The sequence below is a fragment of the Peromyscus leucopus genome, chromosome 15 (genome assembly GCF_004664715.2).
Source record: "Peromyscus leucopus breed LL Stock chromosome 15, UCI_PerLeu_2.1, whole genome shotgun sequence".
Taxonomy (NCBI): Eukaryota; Metazoa; Chordata; class Mammalia; order Rodentia; family Cricetidae; genus Peromyscus; species Peromyscus leucopus.
This window is the reverse complement of record NC_051076.1, coordinates 36,391,192-36,405,745: the sequence shown is the minus strand read 5'-3', so window position 1 is coordinate 36,405,745 and position 14,554 is coordinate 36,391,192. Positions and strand designations below refer to the sequence as shown.

At 41.2% G+C, this 14,554-nt stretch overlaps 1 pseudogene; it reads right to left on the bottom strand.

Annotated features, from left to right (window-relative positions):
- Positions 1-758: 758 nt before the first annotated feature.
- LOC114690004 lies at positions 759-12,557 on the bottom strand (annotated as a pseudogene).
- Positions 12,558-14,554: the final 1,997 nt, after the last annotated feature.

Genomic DNA, 14,554 nt, shown 5'->3' with positions numbered 1-14,554 from the left:
CCCAAGTAGCAGGTTACAAGTTGTGCACTACCAGGTTAACTTGAATTTGTAACTCAAGTTTTTGAAATGGTATTTGTCTGTAGATATCAGTAAGAGGCAGCAGGCTTGCCTGCCACGCAGCAAGGCTCTGGACTGAACATCCAGTACTACAATGAATGTACAAAATAGCCTTGCTCTTAAAGATGGGTATTTTTGAAAGACCTTTTATCGGTACCCTACAACCAAAAAAAACAAAATGGTGTTTTCATCTCCCCCTCTGGGGTGCATGCAAGATTTAAAAATGTTTAAACCACATACACACACAAACTATAGACTACATGTTTTTTCTTAGAGAGCCAGCTTATTTTTTTAAGTATGGGTTTGCTAATAGTTAATCTTACATGCTTGGAATTTTTAAATTATTTATAATATTAATAATTATTAATGTCTATTCTTTCACAAGTTAAAATATTAAGAAAAAATCTTTGCAAAGCATCATTTTGGCTACTGCATTGGGTGTAGTTACTGGAAGGATTAAGGTGGACATATATTCTTCCATATTCTTTCAGCTGTAAAAATATTCACCTTAGAAACAAAGATAGGAAAGTAACAAACACTGCACAATGAGTGGGAACTTCAGGCCACACAGACCTGAAGTTACAGTTGCACTCAGTGGGACTTTCTGGAAGTCTAGAGTCTACAGCGGGGTAAATACATCTTTCTTCTTTCCTCAAAGGTTTCAGCCAGCTGAGGTGGAAGGCTGAACAGGCTAACTGGCCTTAATGTTTGCTTTCCAACCCCTTTTCTTGATCTCACTCTCTAACACCATACATTCCAGACTGCTTGGTGAATTTGTGATGAGCTTACAAAATAAAGGGAACTTTCTTGCTCATTTGCCTGAAATCTTGGCTCAAGTTCATCTTTTTAAACAAAATAAGCTCCAAAAAATACCCACAAGTTCAGCTGCTAAAACTCCTTTAAAGATCTTCCCAGCCAGTGGCCCTGACGTTTGGGCCTTCCTGGGGCCTGTGCACCCAGATCTCCCCAGTTCTCTTTCTTGACTTCTCTTTCTTTCACACCAAATATTCAGCCCACCAAGGAATCCCGCTGGTTCTACTTTCAAAATCTGGTTGCTTCTCAGCTGTTCTGTGACTGTACATAGATCTAGGCAAATCTCATCTAGTGTCTAGATTACGACAACGATCTCCTCCCTGGCCTCCCTACATCCACCTTTACTACCCAATGCATTAACCAAAACGACGCTTGTGAACGTAAGCCCACCATGTTACCTCTCCACAGACCGCCAGTATTTGCCTCACTCACTCAGACTAAATGCCAAAGTCAACACAAAGACAGGCGAAGCTATTCCCTGTTCCCTCTGACTGTCTCCAGCCATTCCCTTTGCTATAGCCACGCCCTTTCCTTCTTTTTCCTGTGAAACGCTAGAACATTCTTCCCAAGGCTTTCACTGTTCCTTCCTCTTCATGAACCAGTCTTCCTTCAGATAGACATGACAGTCATGAGCCCTGTGCTCTCATGGCCCCCTTACGGTTTTACTTTTCCCAAAAAAATTAGTTTCTGGGGGACATTTTACTTAACCCCTCAACTTAAAACTGTACTATAACAGGTACTTAATATTCTTCCTTGTTTTCTTTTTCTTTATAACACTCATCTTCTACACAACTTTAAGCTTTTGTCTCTTCCCTACAAACACTGTAAAGAAACCACAAGAAAAGCATTTGGTTCATATCTGTACTACCAGTGCCTAGCAGGTTATCATGTAACAGACATTCACATTCTTGTTGGATACTCTTAACACCCCAGCCAGGTGATTTATAGCATCTTGAATAGCAGCTATGCTCACCACTTTACTACCAACACAGTCTAGATTATTTTGTACCTACCCCATCTGGCAGTACCACAAGCTTCTTAGTGACCAATCATAGTTCCCTGACTTGAGCCCACAGGCACAAATCATACAGATGGGCTTCTACATTGTCTTGGTTTCCTCTCCTGTTGCTATGATAAAAAATACTCTGACCAAAGCAGTTTTAGAGAGAAAGGACTTACTTGGCTCAGAATTCCAGGTCGCAGTCCATCACAGCAGGGAAATCAAAGGGGACAAGAACCTGAAGCAACTGGTCACATCACACCCACAGTCAAGAGTTGAGAGCAAGCAGTACGTGGATGCCAGTGCTCAGTTAGCTCTCTTCGCTTACATAATCCAGGTCTCCCTTCCTAGAAAATGATGTTGCCTGCCCACTTCAGTTAACCCAGTTAAAAAAAAATCCCTCACCAGTATGTCCTCAGGCCAACCTAATCTAGACAATTCTTCACTGAAACTCCTCCAGATGGTTCCAAATTTGTCAACTCTACAAGCTAAACTAACCACATTGCATGGCTATGTAACTGATCTGTGCTATAGTTATTAACCTGAGCACCAAGCCTTCCTGAAATAACCCAAGAGACAATAAAATGGTTTTGTATTAAGACACTAGGTTTTGGTGCCACTTATGACATTGCAAAAGCCTGTTGAGACATTCTTATAACATGGCTTTTAGAAATTATGAATAATTCTCTTCTTAGTAAGTTAGACATTCAAAAATGCCCCCTAGTGATTTAGTTATCAATAAAATAGATTAATCTTTATCAGTCAAGTAGGCCACTTACGTAGCAGATGTATAGATCATAAACTACACAGCACCCTATAAGCAGTAAAAAGGTACTGTTTGCTTACATAATAGTACAGGCACAGTGAGTGGTTGCCTTAGGATTTCTATTGCTATGATAAAACATCAACTTGGGGAAGAAAGGTTCAGCTTATAACTCTCAGGTCACACTCCATCACTTAGGGAAGTTAGGGTAAGAGCTCAAGACAGGAACCTGGAGGCAGGAGATGATGCAGAGGCCATGGAGGAATGCCACTGAGTGGCTTGTTCTTCCTATCTTGCTCAGTCTGTTTCCTCATATGCCCCAGAACAACCTGCCTAGGGAGTGATAGCACCCACAGTGGACTGGGCCATCCTACACATCAACCATTCATAAAGAAAGTGCCACACAAGCTTGCCTCCAGCCCAATCTTATGGAGGTATTTTCTCAGCAGAGGTTCCCTCCTCTCAGATGACTCTAACGTGTGTCAAACTGAAAACAATAAACAAACAAACAAAAAACTACCCATCATTGTGATTTTCTTCCATGTAACATGCAGTCCAGTCTAACAGACACACTGCTATCTTCAACATGTAGATTCCAAAGTCACCGTGAAAGTTTTCTCTATTCTCACTAACCAAAAGAGGAAATGAGCATTCAGGAGCACACATAGACAGTCTGCTATGTGTAGACTGTAGATTGCACCAATGGATTCACAAAGGAATGGAAGGATCCACTTAGGAAACATGAAGACAGGAAACTATAGAGAAAGGAAAATAATGATGTCTCTGTCCAGCTAAAGATGATGACCATATCTGGAAAGATCTTGGAACTCATTAACAGAAATGCACCATTTAAGCATTGCAAGTGGATTCATTTGGTGATTATCTGTCGATTTCATTTATTCTCTGGCAAATGTTTAGTCTTTTTTTTTTTTTTTTTTTTTTGAGACAGGGTTTCTCTGTAGCTTTGGAGCCTGTTCTGGACTAGCTCTGTAGACCAGGATGGCCTTGAACTCACAGAGATCCACCTGCCTCTGCCTCCTGGATGCTGGGATTACAGGCATGTGCCACCACCACCCAGCATAATGTTTGGTCTTATATGATGCAAAGAGGAAATAGAGGACAGTAGAGAGAGCAGGATGTATAGCAGATAGCAGATAGCAGATGTATAGATCGTAAACAGCACCCTATAAGCAATAAAAAGGTACTGTTTGCTTACATAATAGTACAGGCACAGTGAGTGGTTGCCTTAGGATTTCTATTGTGAAGAACCCTCATAGCTTTCCACATGGAAACTATCAACCCTCCTCCCAGTCTACATCCCCTACTACAATAACAATTTTAACACCATATTACTTCCAGGAACAGTAATGAGTCTGACAGTTTTCATCCACTCACATACCTTTCAGCCTACCAGATGACTCCAGCTAAGCCCTAAGTAACTGGTAATTAACTCAGGGAACACTTAGTATGATTGATTGATTGACAGGGTTCATAAAACTACCAGTTTTGATAATGGAATTGAAATTTTCATTGTATGAAGATTTAGCCTTGGCTCTCAAAAGCATTTTAGAATGTTCTCAATTATTAGGGGAAAAAAAGGTTAATTATTAGGGAAGACATGTGGACATAAGGAAAATGTGACTACCAGGAAAATTCTCATCGGGATCTCACAGATCTCACTTCAGTGCAGCACCTCAATGCTGTTCAGTCTCTGAATACAACTAGCCCTGACATTCTGGAGAAGCAGCCTACTTATTTAGAAAGGTATCATGCAATATAGTTTCTATTTTCATATCCGTTTCCACAGTTCTGTTTTATTATAAATCTATTCTTGTAGCTTTAAAACCGAACTATGATGTGAGACTATTCTGGGGATATTCAATACTCTCTTCTTCCAACAGGACACACATTACCATCCATTTGCCTTGAGAGGTTAGTGTCAGGAAGAGGGAAGGGCCGCACTCAAGGAGGAATCCAGTGCAAGCTAGAGAGGTTGAAATGCATGTCTCATTTGAGAGGACCCACACACCTCAACTTAGTTGCTTTGTAGATTTCTTTTTGAAGAATCTTTTATCCATGCTCCAGTGAAGGAAGGGAAGCACAGAGGGCCATCTTAATGCAGAAAGAAGACAAGCCAGAGAGTTGCCAAAGGTCAGAGGTCCCTCAGAAACAAAGTCAGGGTTAAAAAGATGGGATTTTGCTGAAGCACTTTAAGAGATGCTCAGACCTACAGAGAGGGGTATGGGAGGTTCTACTTTGCCACATCTGTTTTTCTAGGGCAGATTTTAAAATAAAACTTTAGGACAAAAAAAAATTTAAATGTTCCATTAATAGCACAGTTTTCATAAATATTGCCTCTGAAGAACTTCATCTATTTGCACATCCACACCATCACCTGGGGGTGTTTATTGTGCTCTATTTGGAAGTAGTAGCTGGCTTCATGTGACTCAGAGAGAACAAAATCTACATATGACAATCTGCCATCTCAATCCTGCCATTCAAGGACAAAGGGAGATCAATGTGGATTATTTCTGTTAAACTACAATGTGACAAGAATGAAATTGGCCGAATTTGTTTGGTCTCCAAGTTCAGGTTGGTTGAACTCAGCTGACTTCCCAGAGCGCCTACCAAACTGACCTGTATCTCAACTACTGTGCAGCCTGCAGAAGGGCTCTCTCTGTGACCCTGGGCTCGGTGTCCCAGATGGGATCATTGCCACTAAGAGTCACCCAAAGACCCAATGACATCACTTTAACATTCGTTCCCTTCCTCTGCCTAGACTGTGAGTCTCAACTTGTGGGTCACAACACCTTTGGGAGTCACATATTAGATATCCTGCATATCAGCTATTTACACTGCAATTCCTAACTGTAGTAAAATTACAGTTATGAAGTAATAAAGAAATAATTTTGTGTTGGGGTCACCACAACACAGGGAACTGTATTAAGGGCCACAGCATTAGGAAGGTTGAGAACCAGAGACCTAAAACTATCAACATTTATGCGAGTCTTTTGGTGCTAAACACTATTTTCTTCCATAATATTTTATTGTTTATTTGGGAATTTCACATCACAAACCCCCCAGCACCCTCACTTCCCGGTCTTCCCAGGTCCTCTCCCCCACCTTGGGACACCTCCGCTCCCCCCAAAAAAAAGAAGAAAAAGGAAAAAAAACAGCCAAACAAACAAAAAGTCCACTTGAGCATGGTCAAACTCCTGGTGGCCAGTCCCTTAAAGAAAACTGAGTCCTTCCCCACCCACACCCTTGCCAGAACCATCAGTTGTGGAGAGCTACACATCAGCGTCCTTATCACAAATTTTAAGGGTTCTCTTCAGTATGGTCTCCAGTAGCAGTACAGCTCATGGACATCAACACAGCCAAAACACTATTTTTAAACTTTACAATAATGTGAGAGTTAACCTCAGGAGACTAATACCATCATTGTCTTCTCTTTCTTTCGAACTTTAGAAATAAGAGAGTTCAAAGTGTTCCACACAATAGAAACAGAAGGAACACTACCAAACTCTTTTTATGAGGCTACAATTACCCTGATACCCAAACCACACAAAGATGCAACAAAGAAAGAGAACTACAGACCAATCTCCCTCATGAACATTGATGCAAAAATACTCAACAAAATATTGGCAAACCGAATCCAAGAATACATCAAAACAATCATCCATCACGACCAAGTAGGATTCATCCCAGGGATGCAAGGATGGTTCAACATACGGAAATCAGTCAATGTAATACACCATATAAACAAACTGAAAGAAAAAAACCACATGATCATCTCCCTAGATGCTGAAAAAGCCTTTGACAAAATCCAACACCCCTTCATGATAAAGGTCTTAGAAAGAATAGGAATACAAGGAACATTTCTAAACATAATAAAAGCAATTTATAGCAAGCCAACAGCAAACATCAAATTAAATGGAGAGAAACTCAAAGCGATACCACTAAATTCAGGAACAAGACAAGGCTGTCCACTCTCCCCATATTTATTCAATATAGTACTAGAAGTTCTAGCTAGAGCAATAAGACAACAAAAGGAGATCAAAGGAATACAAATTGGCAAGGAAGAAGTCAAACTTTCACTATTTGCAGATGATATGATAGTATACATAAGTGACCCCAAAAACTCTACCAGGGAACTTCTACAGCTGATAAACTCCTTCAGTAAAGTGGCAGGATACAAGATCAACTCAAAAAAATCAGTAGCCCTCCTATACACAAATGATAAAAGGGCTGAGAAAGAAGTCAGAGAAACATCACCCTTTACAATAGCCACAAATAATATAAAATACCTTGGGATAACACTAACTAAACAAGTGAAAGACCTTTTTGATAAGAACTTTAAATCTCTAAAGAAAGAAATTGAAGAAGATATCAGAAAATGGAAGGATCTCCCATGCTCATGGGTAGGTAGGATTAACATAGTAAAAATGGCAATCTTACCAAAAGCAATCTACAGATTCAATGCAATCCCCATCAAAATCCCAACACAATTCTTCACAGACTTGGAAAGAAAAATACTCAACTTTATATGGAAAAACAAAAGACCCAGGATAGCTAAAAGAATCCTATACGATAAAGCAACCCTTGGAGGCATCACCATCCCGGACCTCAAACACTACTATAGAGCTATAGTAATAAAAACAGCTTGGTACTGGTATAAAAACCGACATACGGACCAATGGAATCGAATTGAAGACCTTGACATTAATCCATGCACATATGAACACCTGGTTTTTGACAAAGGAGCCAAAACTATACAATGGAACAAAGAAAGTATCTTCAACAAATGGTGCTGGCATAACTGGATGTCAATATGTAAAAGATTACAAATAGATTCATATCTGTCACCATGCACAAAACTCAAGTCCAAGTGGATCAAAGACCTAAACATAAATCCAGTTACACTAAACTTAATAGAAAAGAAAATAGGAAGCACTCTTGAACACATTGGCACTGGAGACCATTTCCTAAATAAAACACCGACAGCACAGACCCTGAGCACAACCATTAATAAATGGGACCTCTCAAAACTGAGAAGCTTTTGCAGGGCAAAAGACACAGTCAATAAGACAAAAAGACAGCCAACAGACTGGGAAAAGATCTTCACCAACCCCACATCTGACAGAGGATTGATCTCCACAATATATAAAGAACTCAAGAAACTAGACATCAAAGCACTGAACAGTCCAATTAAAAAATGGGCTAAAGAGCTAAACAGAGAATTCACAAAACAAGAACTACAAATGGCTGAAAGACATTTAAAGAAATGCTCAACATCCTTAATCATCAGAGAAATGCAAATCAAAACGACTCTGAGATACCACCTTACACCTGTTAGAATGGCTAAGATCAAAAACACCAATGACAACCAATGTTGGAGAGGATGTGGAGCAAAGGGAACACTCCTCCACTGTTGGTGGGAATGTAAACTTGTACAACCACTGTGGAAATCAGTATGGCGGTTTCTCAGAAAATTAGGAATCGAACTACCTCAAGACCCAGCCATACCACTCTTGGGCATATACCCAAAGAATGCTGATACATACCATAAAGATACATGCTCAGCTATGTTCATAGCAGCACTATTTGTAATAGCCAGAACCTGGAAACAACCTAGATGCCCATCAACGGAAGAATGGATGAAAAAAATGTGGTACATATACACAATGGAGTACTACTCAGCAGAGAAAAACAATGAAAGCATGAAATTTGCAGGCAAATGGATGGAACTAGAAAAAATCATCCTGAGTGAGGTAACCCAAACCCAGAAAGACAGTTATGGTATGTACTCACTCATTGGTGGATTCTAGATATAAAATGAACAATCAGACCACAACCCATAGAACCATACAGGCTATATATATATATATATAGCATGGAGGTCCCTAGGACAACTGTGGCATATAATAAATTTCAGTTTTACTCAATTATTGAAAAAAAAATAGCCAAATGAATGGAAACACATGAACTATGAACCAAAGGCTGAGGGGCTCCCAGCTGGATCAGGCCCTCTGAATAGGTGAGACAGTTGATTGGCTTGATCAGTTTGGGAGGCATCTAGGCAGTGGGACCAAGTCCTGTGCTCATTGCATGAATTGGCTGTTTGAAACCAGGAACTTATGCAGGGACACTTGGCTTAGTCTGGGAGGAAGGGACTGGACCTCCCTGGACTGAGTCTACCAAGTTGATCACAGTCCTCGGGGGAGGACTTGTCCTGGAGGAGGTGGGAATGGAGGGTGGGCTGGGGGTAAGGGGAGGGCGTGGGAGGGGGGAGAATAGGGGAACCCATGGCTGATATGTAGAACTGGATGGTATTGTAAAATAAAAAATATGTATCACAAAAAAAAAAAAAAACAAAAAAAGAAATAAGAGAGAACAGAAGCATGCCTGGCATGCCACACATTCTTAATAGACTGTCATCTACAGGAAAGCCATGTTCTATCTTGAAATGACTAAGATGGCAGTATATGCACACACCACCCTTACACAGATGACTTGTCAAAAGCATAAGCTAAACTCACTCACTGAGACTTCTCTTTTGCATCAGACATATTTCAAGTGCAGTAGAAAAAGTCACACAGAGACATCACCACAGTTAGGTTCTGGCCTACCTGTTATCTCATCTCAAACAAATAAGGCACCAATAAGGTAGTAAAAATACTCTTTTTTTTTTCCTGAGTAATTTAGCAAGCATTTCTTGAGAACCTTCAGAATTCAACACCTAATATCATTGGGAATAAAAAGCAAAAAATAAGAAATACAGATATAAACTCAAAGAGTGCACTGAAATGTCTTACCTTCATTTTCAAAAAGTTATTCCTAAACCTAAATAGATAATAACAACCCAACAGAATGATTGGCACCTCAAGACCCAGTTTCCAGTGCAAAAGTCCATTCTTCCCCATGTTCCTGTTCACTGACCCAACCTAATGCTGGTCCCTCTCATCTGCATTATCACATTTTGCAGATGTGTCTGCATTACTTTTTAGAGATAGATATTTCATATCTCACATTCCTTCCATCTATTGACATAGGAATTGACAAACCATATGTATCTTTCTTTGTAAGTAGATGGCAAGCTTTTGAGGGAGTGGTGGCTATGTCTTGCCCATGTCAACCCCACTCCTTATTCTTTTTATGTATTCTGAAGGTCCTCAAGAAACGTTTGAAAGTGGGTCAGCAAAAACCGATATGGGATTCATGCTGCCTGTCTTGCTTTTTAGGGCCCACCCATCTCCATTCACTATGATCAGCCTACATCAGAGACAACCTACACACTTGGGGGGGGGGTCTCCAGAACAGCTGGTGAAGCAAATGGGAAGTGAGCAACTTACACTGGTAATCAATACTGCACCTCCCCTCCTTGAAGAGAAGCAGCTGTTCTGCATCCTCACAATCAACTTTGCAAACCCTTTCCCAGCTTCCCAAAGCCTTGGTCTCATTCCTCTCTCAACACTGAAGTAGATAGAGAGTTGTTCCCACTTTATTATTGGAAAAACACAAGTGGTGACTGACCTGCCTCCCTAGTAACCTGTACTAGATATTCCTGTTTACACCCAGCTCTCTCCTTCCCCACTCTGCTGTCCTCCCCAGGGACTGACCTGCACAGCTGCTATCAACAGCTCACCTATTCTCCAGCTCTCTCTGAGACCCTGTAGCACTCCTTATTGGTTCTCCAGAACCCTACCCTTACCTTCGTGAATAATCTTTCTATTAAGTGTTCTTCAATTGCCGTAGTAGACATACAATCTGTCTTGCTGGGATCCTGAGTGCTATATAGCAGTCTTGATGCCACCTTCTAACTTTTGCTCCATCCTTTGGGCTCCAGCTCTAAGCACTTGCTGGTCCTGATACCAAATGAGAAGAAAGAGCATCTTCACATTACACCCCACAACTCCTACCAATTGCTACACATAAGGGACTGGCATGAGATCAAAAGCTCCTGCGATCAAGGCTGCTCCACTCTGCTGGCGAGCTCAGACGTGGGTACCTGCAGACAGCTGGAGCTTTTCCTCAGTAAACAAGCAGGCTCCAGCTGCAGGGACATTAGTGGAAGCGAGACAATGCAATGACTCATCAGAGAGGCTGAAGTCACTTGACCCCCCTGTGAGTCAGACAGACTCTGTTGTCAACAAAGCACTGAGCTGAATAAAAACTAACCCAGGCCTTTCCTCATCTGAGTTCCTGGCAATCAAGGAGTTAAAAGACCCTGGGAGAGCCTATGAGATCCTCCCCTTGAAATATTCTGTCCTTCAAGTCCTCCAAGCTACCTTTGATAGCCCTCTCCTTTTCTCCCCACCTACAAAAAAGGGTATTTCTGCAAATGAATCAGATAGAGGCTCACAAGGGCTGCATTTCTGAGATAAGGAGCAGAGGCCAGCAGCCAGGCAGCCAGCCACTTTGCTTTAATCATTTTGTGGTGCTTGGTATCCACACCTCCAAAGCTTTGCTACCCCCGTCTTTCAAATTTTAGCTCTAACAAGAAACTCAATTTGAGAGGCAAGTACCCTCAGCTGGCTTTTCCTACAGTCTCATCCCTAGTTTCTCCCTCTCTAGCTGAGCCTCCCTCAGCCTTTGCAGCTTTAACACCCTTGCCACTGACCTGCCTGGCCTTGCAAGCTTTTTGGAGTTGAACAGTCACGTGATTTGGGGAGCATCACATGCTCAGTGAGATAACACTGAGCATATACCAGGTGACCATCATATACTGCAGCCTTTGCTTAGCCAGTGAACTGTCTTAATAACTCCAGCAGACAGCATATCTGTGCATGTTTTACAGATGAGGACAGGCTCAGAAAAGGGTTAGGCTACAGTCATCCAGTTAATGGTGAAAAGGAATTTGAATTCAGCTTTGCCTAGCTCTCAATTCCATACACTTAACTATTATCCCACTTCTGCATACATTTAATCACTTTAGTTTCAGTTATCTACAACTCTAGGTAGACACCCTCAGCACAGAGCAATACACCCACTATTTCTGGCACTTAAGTTTAGCACTTGGTTATTGGGTACCTACTATTCATTCAATTGCTGCGCAGGATACCAGGGGCACAAAGTAGGGATCTCTCTTCTTCCAGAGAGCACCCATCCTAATTAGAGGAAAAGCCAATCAACTTCTTTCCAGGCAACTGGATGCCTTTGCACTATGGGATCATGTAAAATTTTATATCAGCATCAAAGCTGAAGGACTTCTGCTTGTTACTCCACAGTTATAAGACCCAAACAGGTGAACAGTGATAGGTATATTAAGGAAACGTTGGGAAAGCGAAGAGGTCAGTACAGTAGCCTGACCAGAGCTTGAGGGTAAAAAAGTTTGAAATAGAAAGTATTTCTAAAAGTCCGGAACATAAAGTCACTACTCCTCACAGCAGGACTCATTCATTAAATGAATATTTTATGAACACGTATGAGCTATAAATGGTGCAAAGGGAAGAAAGCCTAATGAGTAGAGAGAGGCGAGTCAACATTTACAGCCCAACAGGAGAAAAATCACAGCAGCAGCTGTAGCATCCCATGAGAAGACAAGAAGAGAATGTCGTGAATCGGGGGAGTACGGGAAGATGAGGGCGTAACAGAAAGGAAAAGGTCGTCCCAGTGGGAGTTAGCCAAGGGAGACAGGTGGGCAGAAAATGCCAGAAAAAATAAGACATGCTTTTTATTTTTGTTGTTGTTGGTTTTGTTTTTGATTTTACCTCCATACACAGGAATGGAGGTAAAAGAACCTCAAGAGATTGGGTGGGAACCACTGAACACATGCCTAAGTTTCTACCATTAAAGTCAGCCAGAAGTTTATCCTTTTTAATTTAATGTTTTTTAAATAATACAGTCATGGCAGCAAATAAGCTATGTAGAAGGAAATGCATTGGAAACCATATTCCCATGCCTACCTCCGGCCTTACACCGCATACTCCCATCCCCAACCCTTAGGTAACTACAAATAGTGCTTTGCTTTCCCTCCCTCTGACTAAGTACCAAGGCTCCGTGTATGCACACCCATAACTAAAGCCTTTCTGAAGATCCATGCAGTCATCAGCATTGTGTTGCCTGGGGACAGTGAATTCTGCATTCTAATATTTTAAAAGAATGATTTTCTTGGATCGCTATTATGGTTTGGTAGTCTTCATGAACGGAATGCCTCTTGGATACATTACATTACCATCTTACAAACAAAGAAATGAGACTTGGAAAGGTCAAGTAACTACTTAGTTATCTATTTCCAAGAAGCAGTCCTAACCATTCACCTGATGGCTAAAGCTAGAAACTGAGTCTCTCTCTCTGTCTGTTTATATCAGTCAATCACCAACTCTTTCTGATTCATAGTCCTTACTTTTCAAACCCACCCTCTTCTTCTGTGACCCTCACTATCCCTCATCTGGTCAATATTATTTACTTCCTAGAGGTCTCTCTTCTCCCTTCTCTCTCTCTTCTCTCTCTCTCTCTCTCTCTCTCTCTCTCCTCCCTCCCCCCTGGCTGATGTTAACTCTAATCTGTTCTTTCTGCTGCTGGAATGATATAATACATAAACCTTGGGTGTCTTTCTGCCTCAAAATTTTTCATGGCTCAGTTTCTGAGTATATAAAGCTGCCATGTTTACATGGCTGGGCCCCATTTCCTAACCTCCTACCGCAAACAATGCCACACACACACACACACAAAAAAAAAAAAAAAAAAAAAAAAAAAAAAATTCAATTTTCTAAATTCTCCAGCTCTTTCACGCTCTGGGTCTTTGCCAAGCCAATTTGTCCAGAATCCCTCTTAGTTAACTGCTTGTCCTCCAGCTCTTGGACTACATTTTCTGGAAGCCCTTCTTGTCTCCTCCAAATAGAGACAGGCTCTTCTTTCCTGGGAATTGCTTAGATCTGATACGATTTAAATGTCTGGTACTGTTTAAATGTCTGTTCCCCAAAATCCATGTATTGGACACTTTTATTTCCAAAGTCAGTAGGAGGTCATTGGTAGAACCCTTATGCCTGGATTAATCCATTCACAGCCTAATGAGTTATCAAGAAAGGGGCTTTATTATAAAACGAGTGCTCTAACATGCCTGTTCTTTCTTGATGTCAACCCTGCATCACAACTTCAGGACTGCAGAGTACCGTATCAGAAGGACCGAGGGCAGGCTCTCAAACTTGACCTTCATGGCTCTAGAACTATGATAAATCAATTTGTTTTCTTTTTGTGTGTATGTTGTTTTGGTTTTGGTTTTTTCGAGACAGGGTTTCTCTGTGTAGTTTTGGTGCCTGTCCTGGATCTTGCTCTGTAGACCAGGCTATCCTCGAACTCACAGAGATTCACCTGGCTCTGCCTCCCAATTGCTGGGATTAAAGGCGTGTGCCACCACCTGCCCAGCACTCAATTTGTTTTCTTGATAAGGAACCCAAGAGGAAATGTTCTGTTACAACAACAGGAAATATAAAGACAGTATCCATACTACAACAGTCATCTCTATGGTTTGTGTGTGTTTCTCTACCCTAAACTTCATATTCTTTCAAAGTAAAAACTGTTTTCCTCCTCATTTCAGGTGCTCAGTCCTTAGGATGGTCCTGCGAGGTGGTAAGTCTTCAACGTGTGCTTCTGAGTACTTACTACATAGATGACTCCAAATCCTAAGTCTTCTCGTCCATTTTTCCAGGTAGTTTCTCAAGATACAGTATTACCAGTGGTACAGTTCCACAAGGCACAAAAATTTGAAGAGAATTACTTGTATTATGAGGACATGGTCTAATCTCAATAGGAATTAAGAAAGGTCCTGGCAGAGACCATAACAGAAAATTACAACCAATAAAAGGCAGAGTTGGGGAGCCCATTCCAACTGATCTACAGCACAACTCTTGCACTTAAGGCTCATGAAGCATTTCAAAAGAAGAGGCTAAGATTGTAAGAGCCAAAGAAACACAGAGTCA